Genomic DNA, 6,635 nt, shown 5'->3' on the forward strand with positions numbered 1-6,635 from the left:
ACTGCTCTCAACTTCTATGCCTCCGGATCATTCCAGGGTGCCACCGGGGACATCGCCGGGGTCTCTCAGTCGTCTGCAGACAAGTGCATAAGGCAGATCACCAATGGCTTATTTCGCAGGGCCTCGCAATACATCAACTTCCCCATGGACGACCTCAGCCAGACGGAGAGGGCAGTGGGATTCCACACTGTTGCTGGCTTCCCATGGGTGCAGGGTGTAATCGATAGCACCCATATAGCAATATGAGCACCTCCACACGAGCCAGGACTGTTCATCAACAGGAAGGGCTATCATTCCATCAACACTCAGCTCATTTGTGACCACCGCAAGAGATTCCTTCACGTGCGCCAGATACCCTGGCAGCTGCACGGTTCCTTCATCCTCCGGGAGTCCAACATCCCGCCCCTCTTCCACGCACCAAACACCCGTAAGGGCTGGCTCCTCAGGGACAAGGGATACCCCCTGCACATGTGGCTCATGATACCTCTGAGGAACGCCACCACCGAGCACAACAGGGCACAACAGAGAGGGATGCTGCTTGAGGAGGCCCCATCCACACCTGCCACCCATATTGAGAGGAGGAGGAGGAGCAGGAGCAACCCATGGGCAGAACAGAGGCTCACCTGGCTGTTCTTTAGGCCAGGGAATCACTGATATGTGAACGGTTCTCCTAACATCAGACAGTGTGAAGAGTCCAGTCCTCACCACCTGGATAAAGCAGCGGCCACACCAGTACCCCCCACCTCACTGCACAAAACAGTCCTACAACTACACATACACCCACTGTAGAGTGACCCAATGGGTGGCGTCAAGTGTGGGTATTCATGAAAGGGCCTTATTACAGAAGCCAGTCAAGCACGGCCAAGACATGGCAATAGTGGTGAAAATAATAATACTTAATATGAGTTTAACAAAAAGCAAATATAAATAAAAAACATGGCCAACCGTCAAACACCCTTGTGCATCCCCTTTGTTCTTACAAAACCTTCGCCTTTCGCTTCCGACTACTTCTACGTGGTGCATCCCCTGTGGCTGCAGCAGAGGTAGTGGCATATTGCTCTTGTTCATGCCCTGACCAATTAGATGGTTTTGGGCCGACACCCTCTGGGTTTTAGTGCCCATGAGGGCCCCTCCAAAGACTGCTCCATCTGCACCTGTGCAGGGGCAGACTTGGCCACCTGGAGAGGAAGCAGCATTGCAGGTACTGGTTGAGAAGGGGGCAACGGGTGATGCGTGGGGTGCTTTGAGTGGCGTCCCCGCTTCCATGTCCCCTTTCGCCATCATCCCTCCCCTGGGCCAGGCCCACACCACTCCTAATACTCTGCTGGACGACAGTTTGGAGGACATGTGTGAAGCCTTGTAAGGTCAGTGCTAGTGTATCTACCTGCCTGTTTAAGGCGGCAGAATGTTGTTCACCCTGAGTCCGAACGGCTGTTGTCAGGGCCTGAATGGACTCATCTGTGAGACGTGCTTGAAGCTCCAAGGAGGGTAGACTTCCTTCCATTGCAGACATTCCCGCACTTACCCGTGACACTATCTCAGAGATGCCCTCACGTCCCTGTGACAGTATGTCAGAGATTCCCTCCCATACATGTGCCACCAATCCACTCACGCAGGAGTTGGACTCCTCCATCCTCTGCGTGATTGTGGAGAGTGCTCGTGGCACCTGTTCCAGCACCTCGCAAATGTGCTGCTGCCCCTCGATCATTCTCCTATTAAAGGATGGCCCCCAGGGTTCAGCAGCTGAGCAGAGCCTGGAAAAGAGTGCTCCCACCGACGAGGACTCTCCACAGCTGCCCCTGCCAACAGTGTCTGCTCGTGCTCACATGTGTGGTAACTCAACATGTGCGACTCCAACCAACTACGGACAGGGACCCACCGAGGTGTGTGTAACTGCGCTGGTGGATGGCTCACTCAAATGTGACAGTGCACCCTCAGAGGCTGGCAGGTCCTCTGAGGAATTGCCCTCCGCCGTCACAGCAGTCGCTGAAGGCCCTGTAAGAGAACAGAAGGCAATATTAAGCATGATCACAGATGTGTCATGTTGCGATGAGCATACTGAGGTGCTGAAGATGGCAAGGCATGTTAACATCAATTCATATTATTTGTGCTGAATGTTAAAGTTCTGTCACCAGATGTTTGTCGGGTGCCAGTCTCAGCGTCCCCAATGGACAGTCTCTCGAGGGTGCGGCTCAGCTCCAGCGCCTCCTGCTCCACGTCTGTGAGGACAACTATCTGTTGCGGCCCCCCTCTGGTCCTTGTCCTCTCCCATGCATCCTGGACTCTCTTCTATAAGGGCAGAAAGTACAGACGCGTGAGTGAGTGATGGTGACGTGGCCAACCGATGAATGCATTGGTTTGGGTGCAGCTGACCATGAAAGAGATGCATCAGAGGGTGAGTATGAGACAGAGCCATGACATTGTATGAGGATTGGGTTGAGTGGTAGTGGTGGGGTGAGTAATGGGGAGGTGAGGAAGTGCTGAGGAAGTGCAGATAAGTTGAGGATGAGCTTTCAGTGGGTGTGAGGAGTGATGTGATAGAGTAATGTTGGCAGTGCAGAATGAGTTGGGGGGTGGGGGCAGTGATGTGGAAGACGGTATGTAGGAGATTAAGTGTACTCTCTTTGGCTCACCTCATTAGGTCATTGAAGCGCTTCCTGCACTGGATCCAGGTGTGGCCTCGAGCCAGGCCTTCTTGGTGGCAGAGGCCGGCTACTTCCTCCCATCCCCCAGGTAGAAGACATCCCGCCTCCTCCTCACCCCATCCAGTAGCACCTGGAGTGAAGCATTACTAAATCTAGGAGCAGCCTTTCACCTGTGCTGCTCTATTGTTCTGTGTGGGTGTTTGTTCCAGGAGCAGCCATTGGAGGACTGCCCCTTTAAGTAGAGTTCCTCCAGCAGACAGCCAGTGATGCGGGTGCGCAGTCTGCCCGCTGCGCAGCTTTCGGACGGCAAACCCGGAAGCCACGTTAAGTGGCTCCAATTGACCCGCGATCGCATGGGGAACGGACAGATTTTATTGGGCGGGTTATCCACGTGCCCAATCGCCCCCCCCACCCCACTGCCATCCCGCCTCCCCGCTAATATCGGGGCCTTTGTGTCCTTCTCACAGCTTTATATCGTGAGCAAACTTGCATACATTACATTGTACTTGCTTTCTGTGAGGATAAGGATGTAGGCTGTGGGGTAGACAGCCAGAATGCTAACCATGGTACCATGCAGCAGGAGGCAGTCCAAGGGGTTGTAGTCATTGGGGATTTGATAATTAGGGGGATAGATAGCGTCCTCTGCAGTCGGGACCGAGAGTTCAAAAGCATGTTTTGCCTACCTGGTGCAAGGGTAAAGAATATTTTGGAGCAACTGGAGGAGAACTTGGAAAGGGAGGAGGAAGATCCAGTTGTCATGGTCCATGTTGGGACCAATGACATTGGGAAGAAAAGGGAGGAGGTGCTGCTAAGAGAATATCACAAGTTAGGAACTAAATTAAAAAACAGGACCTCACGGGTGCATTTTGGTAGGAAGAATAAGGAGGCCACATACTGCTTGGATAATAAGAGTTTAAATAGGGTAGAGGAGCAAAGGGATCTCGGGGTACAGATAGACAAATCACTAGAAGTAGTGACGCAGGTTAATAAGGCCATAAAAAAGGCAAACCAAGCAATGAGGTTCATTTCTAGAGGGATAGAATTGAAAAACAGAGTAGTTATGTTAAATTTGTATAAAACATTGGTTAGACCACACTTGGACTGTCATGCACAGTTCTGGTCTCCATATTATAAAAAGGGTATAGAGGCATTGGAAAAGGTGCAAAAAAAGTTCACAAGGATGATACCAGAACTGAGCAGATATAATTATCAAGAAAGGCTGAACAGGCTTGAGCTCTTTTTTCTCGAAAAGAGAAGGCCGAGCGGTGACAAGATTGAGGTCTTTGAGATAATGAAAGGATTTCATAGGGTAGACTTAGAGATGTTGCCACTTATGGGGAGTCCAAAACTAGAGGTTATAAATATAAGATAGTCACTAATGAATCCAATAGGGAATTTAGGAGAAATTTATTTACCCAAAGAGTGGTAAGAATGTGGAACTCTCTACAAGGAGTAGTTGAGGCAAATATCATTGATGCATTTAAGGGGAAGCTAAATAAACGCAAGAGGGAGAAAGGAATAGAAGGGTCTGCTGATAGGGTTAGATGAAGTAGGGAGGGAGGAGGCTCGTGTGGAGCATAATTGCCAGCATAGACCAGTTAGGCCGAATGGTCTGTTTCTATGCTGTAGACTCGATGTAACCCGATAAAAGACCATCAGGCCCATCAATGCTCTCCCTATCCACTAGAGTGAGACACATAACCTTTTCAATAGAGGGCTGAATTCATGGGAGTTAAATTGGTTAACCCCTCAAAACGGGCCCTGGGATTGCGGTGCGCAATTAACCCGCGCTCATTGGTTGTGATGTAGGCAGCACGTAACATTCGTGCTGCCTGATCATTTAAATGATTGCTGCGTGCAGCCAGCGCTACCTGCGCTGTTGATTGGCTGCGTGCACCAGCAGGGGGCCCCAGTATCGGGAATGGCTAGCATTACTTAAAGGCTGCCTGCCCCTCTTAAAGAGGAGGTGCACTGTGGCTACAGGAAGTGCTGGAATTCGTTTGACAACTAACTCTACTGCAGGATAGTGAGGAATGGTGCGCCTGCGAGAGAGCGTGAACCAAGGTTCTTGAATGATGTACAAGAAGCCTTAGTGGAAGCAGTGGAGGCACACTTATCCTTTATCCGCTTCTTCCTTAAGAACCTGTTAAGTTCCTTCTTAAAAAAAACTGTACAGCACTTATATTTACCAAATCCACACCTAACCCATTCCAGAAGAAAGCAGATCTGAGAAGAGAAATATTTCCTGGCATCTAACCTGACACTTTGCCTGTGTATTTTGTATATATGCCATCTAATCCAACTGTCAATATCCATTTACAAATATCTGGTCAAACCCATTACATCCAATCCATCTAAATACATATAATAAAAGTCTAGCACATCCATCGCACATCAAAGTAGCACACATACCAAATGTGTACTATACTTGCACCCTGTTGGCTCAAAATTCATATTCAGAAAACAATATATTGCAACTAAACAGTCTTTTGTTCAAAAAAAAGTTAGTAATTTTCTGCTGAACTTGGGCTCTTCCCAATGGGAGGAGTTTGATAAGCAGCTGCCAATTTAAGAGCATCAAGAGGCCAATAAACTATTCCCTTCTCCTCTTCAGGAAGTGGGATCGTATTGCTTTTTTTTATTTTTTAAGAAGTTGGGGGGGGGCGGTAGGGTGTGTTTTATTTAAAACAAATCAAACCAAATGACAGTGTCAAATTATAATTTTATTTTGAGAATCCAGGATGCACTCCAGCCCCTGCGGTGCCCACTGGTGGGATAGTATTGCTGCGTAAGAGTGTATTTTTATAAACAAACTTCCATGAGTAACTTAATTAACCTCTAGTGCCTATTTAGAACACTTCTCAACCAGATTTTTGTTCTGATTCAGTTATACTTTGTAGCTTTAAAGAGGAAGGTCAGGTTAAATCCCTCTCCTTTTAATAGGAATGAATGCATGGAATAAGTTATGCTTCAGATAGTTGCCTATCTCTATGTACAGAATGCAACAATTCTGCATGTTTTTTGATGAAATTGAGTCTGGACCTTCAGTATAGCAGCATTTGGTCTACTTTTATTTGTCAATTTTAAAGATGCTTCATGACTTCTTAACCTGGCTTTTTTTCCCTCTTCTCAACACAGGGTACAGCTATGTTATTTTTTTTAAAAAGTCTTGTCACTTGCACGAGACAGTACTGCAACCAAAACGTGGCTCTTCTCCCTGCCCAAAACAATGAATGTCTCTTTTTAAAAACTCAAATAAACTCCCTTGTCATTCTGCATCCTGAATGAAACCACATTTTGTATATTTGTGCAGTGCCAGACGTTGTACTCCCTATTTCTCCATCTGAAGGTTCCTCAATTTTTGCCTACAGTTCCCCCAAACAGTTGTTTTTTTTAATTCACCCAGTACACAAAGCAAATAGATCGGAGGACGCCCTGGTTTGATGTAAAAAAAAGGTCTAAGAAGTGGAATATCACTGGAAAGGGGTTACTCCAACTTCTTGCCCATGGTCTGATCTCTGGTTCCGCGCCTGAGTAACTATAACAATATTCAGTGATCTGCCTGAAACCGTCTGCCAGAACATTGACCGTTTGATTGTTTTACATTTCGAAATTATAATTGAAATGACAGCTTGAACAGACCGTCTGTTTTAAATTAGTGATCGCCCCGCCCAAAACGGGATAATTTCCCCCGCATTACTGGACTGAGTAACTAGACCAAGCCTCGCCTCGGCTCACATTGATGGCTTCAGTCCTTTGCCTTATGAAAAATAGTTCAACACACACCAAAGAAATTGAAAACAAAATGAAACGTTGAAGGTAAAAAAAATGAACCATTACGAGATAGGGAAAGGAAAGGGAATTGTACCTCAATCTGATAATAACAATGTTTGATGGCCAATTACTTGCTTGTAAATGAAGAAATACCATCATGACCGCTTTTACTGCGCAAACGGATTGCACGTTGTGTTCAATGGATGTTTACTTTAC

The sequence above is a fragment of the Heptranchias perlo genome, chromosome 10 (assembly GCF_035084215.1).
Source record: "Heptranchias perlo isolate sHepPer1 chromosome 10, sHepPer1.hap1, whole genome shotgun sequence".
In the NCBI taxonomy this organism is placed as follows: Eukaryota; Metazoa; Chordata; class Chondrichthyes; order Hexanchiformes; family Hexanchidae; genus Heptranchias; species Heptranchias perlo.